A 16,219-nucleotide genomic window follows, 5' to 3' on the forward strand; every position below is an offset into this window, starting at 1 on the left:
TCAAGAAGATATTATGAAATTATTGCACAGATTCTGGAGCTCCAATGGTTGAGAAAATCTAGGAATGTGTTCGATGTCATTTAACGTAGATTTCTAGTATTGGGAACCAAATCCACTATTTGAGGGATTTTGGTGGGGAAATATTCCTCCTTCATGGGGAATGCTTCCTAATCATTTTGTATAAGTACCAACTCGAATTTTCCTCTAGGGGTGGATTTTTACTAGTCCTCTTATGGAGAGAACTCATATTTTTGCAAGTCCACTTTCACTTCTTTTAGGGATGTAATTGTATTGATGGAAATAATGAAGATTGGTGTGATGTTCAGCTTCTAAATCTTGATATCCTTCATATGAATCTTATTTTCTTTTGGCTTGGCCATCCCAGGAGCTTCAAATCCCTTTTTTATCATTTACTTTTCTTCCTTTCACTTCTTATTCATTTGCATCTCTTGTTTTTGTCTTTTTTCTATTTCTGCATTTAGTATTAATGATTTCGTGTTGTAGGATCGAGTTAAATGGTTGAAGTAAGTTATTTTGCAGGATCAAAAGCATCATTTTATCATTGGAACAACTTTGGAAGGTCATAGTAATCATTGAGATACTTGGATTAGTTTTCTTATTCCCAAATCTAGATTTCTAGAACTCTCTAGTGGAAAATAACAATACATTTCTGCTATTTTTTAGAGCATGCTAACGAGATTCAATCGAGTTGATTCCACTTGCATTATATCACAAAAAATTTCTAGTCAATAAAAAAATTTACCCCATTGCATTTTCACTTGATTACGCTAGGCATCTGATATATTTACTAGCTCACTAGTTCTCGAATTTCTAGATTTTAAACTAGTAATTTATGCTATTTTTTAGCACGGGTTAGCAAAGGTCTTTTTGAGTGATTCCACTTAGAATGGAGATCTAATACATCCTATTCAATAACAAAATTTTTCTGATCCAAGTTGGATTTTATTTGCTAGGTCATTCGGTAAATTATAACTTCCTGTAACAAATTTGTAACATCCTATAGTAGCTACAGGGTCTCCTGTAGCAGCCTTCCAACATGTATATACTTGCCCAAATTTTCTCAAGAAGCTTGGTTTGGGTCCCATAGGGTTGAATCATGACCCTAGGCTCTAAATCAACGGTTGAGGAAGAATAAACACCAATTAGGACATGTCTTTTTACAATGTAAATGAGGCCTATTTATTTTAATTCATTCTCTTAGGATTTCAATTACAATTTATTGTTCTTACCTAGGATTAATTTCTTTTCCATTTCATGCATTTCCATTTTTGTAATTAGTTTAGGATTTGATTTTATTACATTCACTACATTACATCATGACAGCGAAGCAAGGACACATTGTATGCTGCACATATAGTGCCAATACCTCTTAACTTTGTACGAATCCTCAGTAGATAATTAAAGTTGGTAGCCTTGGGAGTTGCAACATTCTTGTTGCAACACTAAGGCTCATCACTTGTTGGTGTCGTTGCCTGGGAGGTGTTAAAGTATGCACTATTTTCTTCCCTAGTTGATTCATTTCTTTTTAATTTCTGCAAAAATAAAAAAAATTACATTAGGCATCTTTCATTTTAAAGACAGAAAATTGCATTGCATTAGCATTCTTATTGAAAAAAAAAACTCCAACTCCAACCCCCCCATTTGATCATGTGATGCAGTAAGAACCACATCACCATTCATTTTTGCAGATAGAAAAAGAAGAGGTGACATAGAAGGAAGAAGAAATGGATGAAAATGATGACAATGAAGAAGATCCCCTTAGATTTCTCATTCAAGATATTGATGTAAGTGTGCATATGAATAACATCACTCCATCTTTTTTTCAAAACTTTCATGGTCTAAGGTCAGAGGATTTGGAGACCTTTCTCTTTGAATTTGAAATTGTTTGTAGATCTTATGGTTACTTATTAAACACTCAAAAATTGAGGTTATTTCCATCAACATTGAAGGATAGAGCTCTTAAATGGTTCATGAGTTTAGGAACTAATTCAATAAGATCATGGAATGATATGAAAAATACATTTCTAGAAAAATATAAAGATCGTGATCTTAAAGGAAAATTTTAGAATGAATCAAAAAGAAGATGAGAGCCTTGAGGATCTAATAGAGAGGTTCATGTATAATGTTAATCTCCTTAATCTCATGAGTAGAGGTGATGTATATCAATTATCATTTGAAGAGATTTTTGAAACATGCAAACACCTATCAAGAGGAAGGGCAAGAGTAAGTAAATCATCATCAAGATTAGTAAGTCAAGCTAAACTTGGAAATTTGTTTGATGACTTTAAAACAAAAATTCTTAGCAATCTAAGCAAACAAGTAGAAATGTTATGAATGAAAGATGAGGAAAAATAAGATGTTGATATTTGTGTTGTACGTGCATAATCACATGATAAATATTTCCCCTCATTACCAAGGTTGAAGGAAGTTTACTAAGAGGACAATGGAGCAAGTCAATTGTCAATGCAACTATGTTATGTAGCTCCAAGAGGACCATGACAGCCTATTCAACCTGATATGAGGCAAGAACCTAATTCACAATTTCAAGCTTATGCACGTCCATCTCAAAGTAATTGGAACACACCATTTCCTTTGCAACCTTGGCCATGTCAACCCCAAAACCAATCTTGGAAGCAAGGTTGGAAAGGAACTTATGGGAGAAATCCACAATATCCTCGATATTTTCCTCAATAACCTCCATACTCAACTCCATGTTATCCCTACCATACACCTCCACCACAACCACAACCCCAAAAACATCCATCTCAAATATCCACGCCAACCCAACTACTTATACCACCATAACCAACCAACACAAGGAAGTGGCTCAACCCACTTACAAGGCTGAGGCACAAAACTTCCAAACATCTCGTCTTGATCTAAATGGTATTCATCTTAGATAAGGAAATGTATTGCAAAAAAGAGATTCTATTGATGTCATTAAAGAACCACATCCAGAGAAAGATTTAAATGGGAAGACCAAAGGATCATGGGTTTCACTTGATGAAGATTAGACATCAGAATTAGAGATTGAGAAAGTTCCCTCATGTGAACCATTAGATCCTCTATGTGTTCAAGAGAATAATCACAAAAAGAAGAAGCTATGAATTTCATGGAAGAAGAATACATTCAAGATTATCGAAATCAACAAGTGGACCAGGGGCATCATAATTATGTTGAAACATGGTTCAAGAAAAGTTTTAAGTTGCAGCGACACACTCTTCTTCAACAATTCCTAATCTTAGCTCAGTCAAAGCATTTGGTCTCTTACATTCAGGTACATGTCAAAGAATTTATTTCAAGCCTACACATCAGTTTATCTGTCATCTTGATGTGCACATGGCTCCATTGGAAGTATTCTTATACTTGAAAGAGATTTTGTTTTTCAAGTAGAGTAGGGTATAAAAAATTAAAAATAAGAGAAAAATAAAATCTTAGGCGAAAACCTCGTTTGAAACACCTAAGATTGGCCCATTGATTGAAAACCTCCATAATCTGTCAATGGGTTGGAAAGAAGAGAAAACAAAAGATCCTACGTGAAAATGTCCTTTGAGGGGTCTAGGCAAGCGTACTAGTTGAAAACCTCATTGAGGTAGCTAGTAGGCCTAGAAGAAAAAAGAATAAAAAGAAAAAGAAAAACCTCCATCCATATCTCTCACATGAATGCACGTGTTCTCTAATCTCTACAAGCAACAAAAACAAGTTAGCTACCAAAAGAAAAGTTGATGACAATCCTAGTCAAAGGAAGTCAAACTTGGACTTTCTCCTCCTTTGCTCAGATGCTCCAAAAGGACCAAGGCCATGCCAATCTATCACCCTCATCTATTTCCACTATCCACTCATCATTTCCGGGATTTTACCACTCATTTTATTTGTTGTCCTAAAATGCTGCAGGAAACAAAAATACATAGAGAAGAAAATTATTTTTGTCATATCTTGCAAAACATCCATTCGTTTCCAAATTTGTTTCAGAGGGAGATGCATATGAATGATAGTAACATGCCCAAGCAATTTCAACAAATTCTAGTGCACACTTTTCGAGAAACTGACCTCCATCACCTACAACCATTTTTAATTTTCTCGATATTCATGCATCCATTTACAAAGAGATTTCATGTGGAAATGAATATGGATGATGGTAACATGCCCAAGCAATTTCAAAAAATTATAGTGCACCATTTTCGAGAAATCGACCTCCATCACCAACAACCACTTCTATGTTTTTTTAATATTCGTGCATCCATCGACCAACTTTTTTTATGGGAACGTGAATAAGGATGATGGAGACATGCTTAAGAAATATCAGGTCAATCCATTCTACCATTTGGGAGATATGGAAAAAACAAGTCTACTACAGGAGGTTGTCCTGAATTACTACATGAAGATCCTGTAGTACTACAGGATGGCCGAGAAGAAGCTACATGAGGCAATATGATTGGAGAAATGGGTAAAAAGGTAATGTATTTTTTAGGGAAGGTTTATTTAGGTCCCCCAACACCACTTTCATCACCCATCCACTTCATCTAACCAAAATCCATCTTCAAATTCCACTCTGCCTTACATTAAAAAAATCAGAAACAACTTTGTCATCAACTTTTCCACCACCTACACCACCTCTTGATGATTTTAACCCTATCCTTATATATCCTATGATTTTCCATTAATCTCACATGCATCAATGAGGTCTCAAAGAGGAATTAAACAATTGTTATAAGAAGAGGATTCCCACTATAAGAAACCTGCACAGTTACAACAAAACTCAAAATCAATTCCTTTGTCACTCACATAGAAATAGATCTAGCCACCTTGAGCAACATGAAGCCATTTCTAAATATTGAAAAGGGGGAACACCCTCCTTAGGAAACAGTCCATCCATTCCATCAACAAAAGATTGAACACTGGAAAGAAATTGCACACAATGACCTTTTCAGTCAAATAATCAGCAAGCTATGAAGACCTTTGAAGAAGAAAGAAAAGAAAATTAACACCTCCAGGGAAGCTTGGATCGATCATCAACTCAGAAACAACATGCATTCCTCTCCCACATCCATTAGGTAGGTGCAGGTATGCAATATTCTTGACCTCTTCTCTTGAGCATATTATAGGTAGAAATTTGTTGTCAATGCATGAGAGGTGAGATTTTATAAAGCTAAGGATGGGTTAACAACCTCAACCACCCTCAACTAGTTAATTACAGCTAACTCCCTCACTCATGCAATGTGGAAAAGACAAATTAGGAAGGGTGATAATTTTGAGGAGTGGGGACAACAATTAAAATATGAAATTTATGCAAATGCCAAGTCACCAAAGAACTCCAATCCCTCCATATACTTCATATCCACTATCTATCCAACATTCATCCATCCCATTTCATAAGAAAAAAATAACATTTTTCAAGAAAAAACCCTACACTTTGTCTCACCCTGGAAATTTCTTGACAAAAACACACAGAGCACATCCTCTCAATTTTCACAAACCTAAACTACTCTCTCTAAGCCCTAGCATTATCCTCCAAACACTCTACATCATTTATCATCACTCACATAGAGTTAGAATACCCTGAAAGAGAAGGAATGACTGCTACAGGAAGGCAGAATGCTGCTACAAGAAGGAAGAAAGGTACAAATTGTGCTAAAAACCAAAATGGCAGTTCCTAAGAGAGACCTAATAAAAAAAAAAAATCCAAATCCCATTAGGCAATAATCTACACCACAAAAGAGAAGAAGAAGGCAAAAAAAGGCAAGAAGGCATTCACCATAAAAATAGAACTCAGACCGAAGTGATAAAAAGAGGCTTTCCAAGGAGTCTCTAATATCTTTCTAGATTTTGTGCAACGCTTAAAACATGTTATAGAAATGGGAGAACGCCATGGAAAAGCTGGTCCAAAATGGCATTGAGGGGAATGAAAGTCAAGTTGAGGGCCTACCCTTGGCTCAGACTATCATTTCTACTCAAAACAGGTTTGAACAGACTGCTACATGGTTTCCTCTAGTTACTATAGGAATTACTACACGATGTCCTAGTTTACTATAGGATCTCATGTAAGGGAATTTTGAGGGTTCTAGGGGTGTCCAAATGGTGGAAAAGGGTAGCAGGAGATTGAAAAAAGATTTGGAAGACCTTGCTAAACTGAAAAATCTTAAAGAACCCATCTTGCATAAAGGAAAAAGGCAAGAATGTACAAATCAGGGAGGCCACCAGGGCCACGAATGAGGCACAATGAGGTCACTAAGTTACTCATAGGATGAGTAACACTTTCAGCACGGGGGTATGATGAGCCTCCAAATTAGACATAAATTAAGGCCCATATGACCATCCTTTAGCACATTAAACCTCTCTTTTGCGTTAGATAATGTATTTTTAACTTTAATATCTTCATTAGGTAGGTTTATGGATAATTGCATATTTGTGCCTAATATTAATTATTTTTGTGGAATATTGTGAGAATATTGGGTAGATTATGGAGATTTGGAGGAGCAGATAATTTAGGGACTTGCTCCCTACTACACAAGGATTAATATTAAATAATAAATCAAGAAGATGTTATGAAATTATGGAACGAATTCTGGAGCTCCCGTGGTTGAGAAAATTTAGGAATGTGTTTCGTGTCATTTAATGCAAATTTCTAGTATTGGGAACTAGATCCACTATTTGAGGGATTTTGGTGGGGAAAGCTTCCTCCTTTCATGGGGAATTATTCCTAATCATTTTTTATAAGCACCAAGTCAAATTTTCCTCTAGGGGTGGATTTTTATTAGTCTTCTTGTGGAGAGAACTCGTATTTTTGCAACTGCACTTTCACTTCTTGCGGGGATGTAATTGTATTTATGGAAATAATGAAGATTGGTTTCATGTTCTTCTTATAAATCTTGGTTTCTTTCATAGGAATCTAATTTTCCTTAGGCTTGGCCATCCCAGGATCCTCAAAGCCCTATTTTATCATTTGTTTTTAGTCCTTTCACTTCTTATTCACATGCATCTCTTGTTCTTGTCTTTTTTCTATTTTTGCATTTAGTATTAATGATTTATTTTTATAAGATTGGGTTAAATAGTTGAAGTAAGTTAATTCTCAGGATCACAAGCAATCATTTCACCATCGGAATAGCTTTGGAAGGTCATAGTAATCATTGACCTACTTGGATTAATTTTCTTATTCCCAAATCTAGATTTCTGGAAGTCCCTTGTGGCAAATAACTATAAATTTCTGCTATTTTTTAGAGCATGTTAACGAGATTCAATCGCGTTGATTCCACTTGCAATAGATCACAAAAAAATTCTAGTTAATAACAAAAATTTATCCCATTGCATTTGCACTTGATTAGGTTAGAAATTTTATAAATTTACTAGCTCACTAGTTCTCGAATTTCTAGATTTTAGACTAGTAATTTTCTACTATTTTTTAGCTTGGGTTAACAGATGTATTTTTGAGTGATTCCACTTGGAATGGAGACCTAATACATCCTAGTCAATAACAAAATTTGTTCCATCCAATTTGGTATTTTATTTACTTGGTCATTCGGTAAATTATAACTTCTTGTAGCAAATATGTAACATCTTGTAGTAGCTATAGGGTCTCCTGTAGTAGCCTTCCAACATGTATATAATTGCCCAGATTCACTCAAGAAGGCCCCTAAGCTCTAAATATATGGTTGAGGAAGAATAAACACCAATTAGAGCACACCTTTTTACAATGTAGATGAGGCCTATTTATTTGAATTCATGCTCTTAGGATTTCAATTACACTTTGTTGTTCTTACCTAGGATTAAGTTCTTTTCCATTTCAAGCATTTCCATTTCTACAATTAGTTTAGGATTTGATTTTATTACATTCACTCCATTTCATCATGACAACGAAGGAAGGTGTTGACGTTGCTGGACCCGCCAACATTTGGGGGACTCCCCTTTATGAAGTCCCAACTAGACCTCACACAGTTTAGTGTAGGAATCCCATCCGGTATGATGGTTCGGGTCTCATTATCTTAAAGATATTCCTTAGTTCTTTCTTTTTAGCACGTCAGAGTGGTCTACTTTGTCTTCGAACATCGAGGTTAGTGTGCCTGGTGAGTGCTAGTGTTACTTGTATCATGGTTCTTTTATAGTAGAGAGAGAGAGTTGGAGTGAGTCTCAAGTGGGATGGGAGGAAGTCCCAACGCTTTCGGAGACACACAACACAATAGGACATGCACAACTTCTGGACGAGTAATCCACACGGATGCAACAGTCACAACACACAAAGGAAGATAACACGTACAACACCCAGCGGGTAGTCCACGCGAGTGCGACGATCATTATAGCAGGTTTTGTAAAAGGTTTTCTCTGATGTCCAGGGAGGTAACCAACATAGGCATGACATCGTTAACATAAATATATACATTAGAATAGTTGAATGAGTTCAATTTTTTAACACAGGTTAAAGCAACATGTATTACAAATGTTCAAGATAAATCTTATGAATAGTTACAACACATGTGTGAAAACATTCTGGCTTGTTAGCAAGATTCTGAATTAAGCAAAAGTTCCAAGACACATTGGTACACCATTACATCACCAACCTTGTACGCAGGGCGTTGGAGCCACTGCTCACTCCACAAAGAAAATAGTACAGACTCTCAAGGCCATGTAGGAGGAGCCAAGGTGAAAAGTATTTTGCATGTACAAATGAGGGCTATTTATAGCCAAGGGTAAAACTAACCCTTGTGACCGTTTGACTTCCCTCATGACTATTTGAATTTCATGAATTTTCAACTTTACATGACTCTTGAGATTACAAGTGAGTCTCTTGGACTTCCATGTTACATTACATTGGTTGACACATTATGGCCCACAATAGTGATTTGGTCGACATGACTAATGACAGGACTCAACATGATAGTGCTAGTACATTCATGCTGCTACTGGTGTGCATGTCGAGCTGCAGTGCTACTGAGTGATGGATGTCCTCATGGTGTATCACAACTTCACCTCCACATGACAGGGTGTGCAGAGTCTTCGATGGTCATTGGGTTCGCTTGATGTTCTATTGGCACATTTCTCCTTGCTTGTACTTTGGCATGCTTGACATGGTCGTCCATTTGCAGACACGTCTCCTCGCATGCATCATTTGTTTGTCCATTCATGAACATGTCCTTGTGATGCAGGAAAGTGTTCCCTCTGCGAACAGAGGCAACCCCTCTAGCCCTAGAGTGGGTCTAGTCACAAACAAGGACAAATCAACAACAATTTTCCTTAAATAGTTCAAGTTGGAGGCCTACCTCTACTGGTGGTTGATGGAGTTCCGTTGCGCTGCTCCAGCTTCCGCTTCCTTCTCCCGATAAGTAATCAACATGAAACAATGCAAAGGAAATACAACAAAGCATGTAACCTCAACAACAACGATCTATTTACTCATAACGTCAAGAAGTCATGAGCTATCTAGTATATCACATACAAGACATAGGAAAACATCATTGATTGCATTGATTATGAAATAAGAGTAAGCTTACAACCAAAGTCTTGACGTCACAAGCCTTCTCAGGAGGGTCCAACCAGCATGTTCCTCAAGCATTCACTCTTGAAGATGGATCTCCCAATACACAAGTCTCTCTCACTCACAAGTTTTACACAAGATAAAACACACTTCACAACCTTCCTCAAGTTATCAACAAACCCACACTTGTCACACTCACACTAGCTATCTAGCAAACTCATAGTGCTATCAGCAACACTCCAAAGACTAAGAATTCCAAAACTAGCAGCTCTTAGCAATGGTGAGAGTTTAAATAGGAGAAGGAGGCTCCATGAAAGGTGGGACAATGAGCTTATCTCCAAGGAAGGTAGCACAAATGACGGAACAACCATGCCAGAGAAAGGAGGGCGACATAAACTAGGCCAACAACTAGGTATGGAGTCATCTGGAAGGACGACTGTCGAAACAAACTCGCCCAAACTGGATCATCGCGGGCACATAATTGGTCTGTTGCGCTGACATCACTATTGAATAATGTATCTAGTCATGTCATCGCGGGAAACTACAAGAGACAATTGCGCTAGCACATGAAATTCGACCATCGCAGGAATCACGTGTACTTTTGCGATGGCAGCGCTTCTGGACTGTTTTGGAGTGCCCATCAGCGCGTTTATTTGGCAAACAGACGCGATGATGCAAAAACCTTTGGAAAAGTGGGTCATTTGGCAACATCAAAGAGCACTTGTCTAACATGAGCATGTACAACTTGGACACTTGATACAGTAGGAAGACTGGAGAGAAGACAGTGACAAATTACTGTGTAACAGATGCCCCCTAAAGTATGAAGCCCAAGAGAGTGGGAGGGGTGAAATGCTTTACGAAACTGACTGAGCTGGAACACCATCTGGAAGAACCTGCACGCAAGTACAATTGATATCTCTAAATAATGAATTACATGTAGTCTAGGCATGGGGGCAGCCATCCAAAAGACATACGAAATAAGTCTGTGGTATGGACGCAGCCATCCAGCTAATGAGACCATGATGATGATAAAGGTATGGTTGCAGGCATCCATGAAGACTCAGGTATGGTCGCAACCATCCATCAATGAGTCATGTAATCATAAACCAATCCACGCAGCCCGAACATGTGTAATCTAAGTTCAGGGTCTTGAACCCATCCGATCATAGTGCAAATCCTAACATGCGAATAGATGTGTTAAGGTCGAGCATGATGGAACATCGCTTGATTACCAGTCAATGATGAAAACCGTTAACAAGCGCAAGAGAAACCACCAATAATGCCAATGGCTCTCAAGGTACTGTCTAGAACAATCCACGGAGTGTGAAAAAGGAGCTGAATTCGAACACTCGTGGAATCATCCAATCGACAACCAATGATGAAAGTCAACCGTCAGGTGCGAAGAACTTGCCATTGAGGCATGCAAGCTCTAAGGTACCAAAAGGGATCTCTAGGTCAATCTCCTGGATAATGAGCTGATGTCGATAGGAGACGACCCATCGCAGGAGGGCCATAATGTTTCCCCCATCAACGACACGAGATAAGGAACAACTGGCAGATGGCGAAACAGAGTCTCAGAGGAGAAGACGAGGGTGTAAACTGCAGAAGGATTATACTCTTGAACATGTCGGCGACACGACTCAGGAGGGGGGTAACATTCAGGCACCAAGGGATTAGAGGCTTGAAGGAGATGGCATGAATCGAATGGAATGAGGCTAGAATGATAACTCAAACCCGCGGAAGGCCAAATGACGACATATGGATGTCCCAACCTGACAAGAAGCAAAAGTGTCGATGTTCAAGAGTGACTAGCTGCCATAGACAATCAATCATAAACTTGTTGTTAAGTCCAACCTAGTAATACTTTAACGAGCCCTAGGAAGGAGAAGCTCGAGTCTCGTCATGGTGACGAGTCCAATGTCATCAAGGTTTAACGAGTCCGACATAGCTAAAACTCAGAGTCTTTTTCATGTTTAGAGAGTTTGAAAAATACACGGAAAAGAAAACTCTAGGGGGGGCCTTTTTCTTAAATTTGTGTCTCTCGAGCCCAAAAAAGTATAAAACTATACTCGAAAGAACTTCCTGACCATTACAATTGAGGAGTACTTCTCGTAACTAGTGACTTCGACCTGAAAAAGTAGAAAAGCGGTCGGAAGCACGTCGTTTTGTAACTGATAACTAGCTTGAAATGACAAAAAGCCCAGCAAGATTTTTGTGTTTAAATGGTCGGAAAAGAGCTTAAAGGCGACCACCTCTCATTTCTTTTAACGAGTCAAGAGGGAAAACTCAGCAATCTTTTCATCTTTAAATGGTCAGAAAAGAGCTGAAAGTAGACCTCCATTTTTATTTTCTTTAACGAGTCAAAAAGGGAAAAATACTCGGCAATCTTTTCATCTTTTACAAGTCAGAAAAGAGATTAAAGGAGACTCGTCCTAGAGGAACGAGTGGTATAAAGGGTAGCAACTAGTTCCGGCAATGGTGGAACTACTCAAAACATGTAATGGTCAAGAGGCTGGCTAATAAAACCACTCATCGCTGTGGTTCCTCAGGAAAGGATAAAAAACCAAGTGAAAGCATATGATTAGTCAAAGAGATGGTGGCAATGGAATGAAACAACCAAGGCTCATCTAGCAAAATTTAGTGGATAAAAACGACAATCACAAGATGCAAATCGAGTATGGGTTTATTTTTACAGAAGCTTGAACCATGGAGAACTCTGCTTGGATTCGGTTTCATGTTTACACAAGCTTGAAACGAAAAACTATGCTTGTTATGAGTTCGCATGCCCCCAGCATAATGACGCAAATCAAGGTACATGCCCCCCAAGCTTCATTGCATTCAACGAGGTGGATGGAATGAAGGTTCACTTTTGAGATCTTGGAAAGACTCGACTTGGATTTGACGAGATCGTAATCAAAGACTCGATTTGGAAAAAGGAGGAGTGGTTTCATTTTTTAATGAGGGTGACATAGTAAAAGAAACTATCCTCATAACCGTTGTTTCATTTTTTAAACAAGCTTGACACAAGATCAGGAACTATGCTTGAGACTCCTTGTTTCATGTGTGAACGAGCTTGACACAAGACAAGGAACTATGCTTGGCACTTCTTGTTTCATTTTTTAACGAGGTTGACACAAGATAAGAACCGTCCTCGGACACCTTGTTTCATTTTTTAATGAGGTTGACACAAGATAAGAACTATCCTCGGACACCTTGTTTCGTTTTTTAACGAGGTCGACACAAGATCAGAACTATCCTCGACACCTTGTTCATTTTTTAATGAGGTCGACACAAGATCAGAACTATCCTCAACACCTTACTCATGGGCCATCCAAGAACGTAGCTCCCAAGAGGCCTTCACGGGATGGAAGAAACACACTCTTGGGAGGAACCCAGGTCAGGATGCACCAATGACAGATCAGGTTCCAATGCCCCAATTACATCATGTACGATACCATCTGCATGATCATCAACAGAGGCGGAGATGGAACAGGTAGCCACATAATTGACCTATGGCAAAGAAGGTACTTCTTGAGAGCAAGAACCGAGAGGGGATGACAGCTGCGCAGGAGGCATCGGGGGACGAAAGAATGATAATTGATCTATAGTCACTATTCTTCCCTCATGTGGAAAACAAACCACACGGAACAGGGAAGAAACAAGGGCCCCCGTGGCATAAATATAGTCACAGCCAAGGAGAAGACTGAAATTCGCACCTTGGACAACCATAACATCTATATAGACGATTTTACCCCCAAGAGTAACGGGCAACAGATTCTGTGTAACTGGCACAAGCTGTGGGGAACCCAAAGCTTTCCAAGTAGTGGAGGGCATAAGACTGACAGATGCACCCTCATCCAGGATAGTGCCAGGTACTGCCATATCATAGGCGTATACTGTAATTTCGAAAGGCACATAGGATGGAAGGTGGAAAGTAGTTAAATGACTCCAGTCGAAGGTGACAACCAAACTACTTGGTGGGGGAATCGTATGATTGCCCCCTACCCCCTAGGAACCAAAAAAGGACTCTCGGGATCAGCTGAGATAGGAGAGTCCTTTTCGGATGCTGGAGAATCTGATGAGACAAGAAAAACATGAGCATGATGTTCTTCCGAGACAGAGAGATCAACAGGTGGTGATCCTGAGTCAACACTCTTTCTGACAAATGGCTGGTCTAGAACAGGCTGAGCACAACTAGGCTCAGAAGAAGGAGGATGGACAAGAGAAGAATCTAAGTCAATCTCTTTGTCGATGGAGGGAGGGTCTGGAGAGAGCCGTTGATAACCAACGGGGAGTTGGGGTGAAGAAGCTGTAAGACTTTCCAAAACGGCGGAAGCTTTATCCATGAGCGGACAAAGGTGAAGGGGATGGATGCCTTCACATAGCCTACATGGGAATCAAATCTTCCTGTCCTTCTTACCATTGGCAGTTGCTAGAATAGCATCGCCTTGAACTTCAGAGGACGATGAGGGACGAACCGGGTCATGAGACCATACTTCTAGGATCCTTGGAATACCCGGATAATCATGAAGAAGATGGTCACCCTTTCATAATTTACAAGGAAAATTAACCTTCCGCGAAGTAGTAGGAGGTGGTTCGACCTGGGATGGAATCAGAGTGGTAACTGTACAGGTGGCCTTGGATTTATCGGACTTCTTCTTCTTCTTCGTCTTCTTCTTCTTCTTCTTAGGCTCTTGGTTACTTAATGCGAAACTTTCACCGGGCGAAGGAGGAGAGGAGGAGGAGGAAACAGGGGAAGAAGGCGTAGGCTCGACCTTGGAATCAACATGTCTTGGTTTGGATGAAGGAGACGGTGGAACAGGAGTCATGAAACTTGGGACCACCGAGCTTGAAAACAACCATACGGGTAAACCGATGGTTATCCCAGGCAATGACAATGTTGCCATATACGAAGCACCGACATTTCCAAAGGAAGGAAATGGACCAGGATTTCCATCTAGGGGAAAAGCTTGGCTGGTAGACTCCGGGAATGTTGCCATCAAGAACGAGAAAGAACCCTACTCAAGCTAATGCAAACAAGATCTAACCGGGTAAATTTGAATCGTGGCCAAATAAATTTTTAAGACATATGAACAAAACTTGACCTTTTCATTTTTAAAGAGTCGAGAAAAGGACAAAAGATGACTCTAGTCGCCTTCAAATATTTAATGAGCCTGAAGTGACAAGTGCTCAGATGGACCTTTTCTTTTAGGGAGTCTGAAAAGGAATGAAAGTGACTACTCTAGAGAACTAGGCAAAAGGTTTACCAGACAAATCCGTAAAACTACATATACACCTTGGCAGTCATATGAAAACCAAGGACTTTCCGTACGACAGTCAATCTTCCCGAATGTTGTGTTCGATGCGTTCGGCTTGTAAGGCGGCAGACACGCCTTCCTATGGATAAAGGATGATAACCTAGTGGGGTCTCCCCATATACTCGACGGTATGTGGGAGCACAATTCCGTACTAGACCACTATTGAGTCACAGAAGGAGGAATCACCCAACCTTGAGTGGAAAAAAAAGTGACTAGGTTTAACGACGTCAGAGCACGTCTCTAGCCTAGACCTCTAAATGTGTGCGTTATGTTCCAATGCGTTGTTAGATTTATTCAGTTCATTTTAGAGTTGATCTTGGATTATGTTTCAGTTTTCAGGCCTTACTGTGTGTATATAACAAATCCTAGGATGCAGCTAAAATGAATGTAATATCCCTTTTTTTTTTATGAACACCTACTTACAGAAAGGTAGAGAGTTCATTCCCAAACCAAGACAAGTGAATGCAAACACTAAGAAACACAATGCATCAATACACTAATCTCACGATGCATTGATACTACTAATGAAATCTTTAAAATTTGTTTTCCAATTTCTCAAACATGAAAATTCGTAATGCAAATGTCCTTTCACTTTCATATGCTAAATGAATGCAAACTTTTAAATTTTTTTTTTGTGAATTCAAAGAGACAAACAAGCAAGTGTGAACTGATCGATCCAAACAATTGTGATCTATGCTTGGTACTGAAGAAATCGAATCAACATAAAAAATTGGTTCAATAATCGACACTAAAAATCAACCAGCAAGAAAACAAGCAGTGAAAAAGCCTCAAGAAAATCAATAAGATAGTTGTGGATGAACCTTGAACAGACAAGTAACCCAAGCAAATGGTTTCCCGATGAAACTTCTAAAGGGCCAAGTCACATGGTCTAAAAAACACAAGACTCACTTGAATGAAATCAAAGAGATAGTACCCTAACCAAAAGCAATTAAAACAAGCTAATGAGAGACAAGAAACAACATGGGATAAACAAGATTGATGAATTCAGGAGGTAAAGTTATAAAAACAAATTTTCAGGAATCATCGCAAGTTGTACACTAACAACCCGAGATGATCGCAAATTTTACACAGACAACCGGGATGCCATCACGAATTTTACACAAACAACCCAAGATGATCGTGGAAAAACACCTATTTTCCGCAATGATGTGATTTCAAGAGTCGTCACGGGAATTAACCTAGCAACCCAATATCATCATGGGTAAAGAGCTAAAAAGTGGCGATGACATCACGGCTGTTAGGCTTTTTTCTGCGATGATGTTCAAAAAAAATGACAAATGAACAAAAACTCCCGAACCAAAACCAGTCAACCCTTCAATCAAATAGAGGTATTTCCCAGATCAACCTAGGAAACTCAAAAGACTAATAATTAATCCCCAAACTTCAAAAGAGA

The sequence above is a fragment of the Pinus tabuliformis genome, chromosome 5_1, assembly GCF_031772625.1.
Source record: "Pinus tabuliformis cultivar Carrire ecotype Pingquan chromosome 5_1, CPIR1, whole genome shotgun sequence".
Classification (NCBI taxonomy): domain Eukaryota; kingdom Viridiplantae; phylum Streptophyta; class Pinopsida; order Pinales; family Pinaceae; genus Pinus; species Pinus tabuliformis.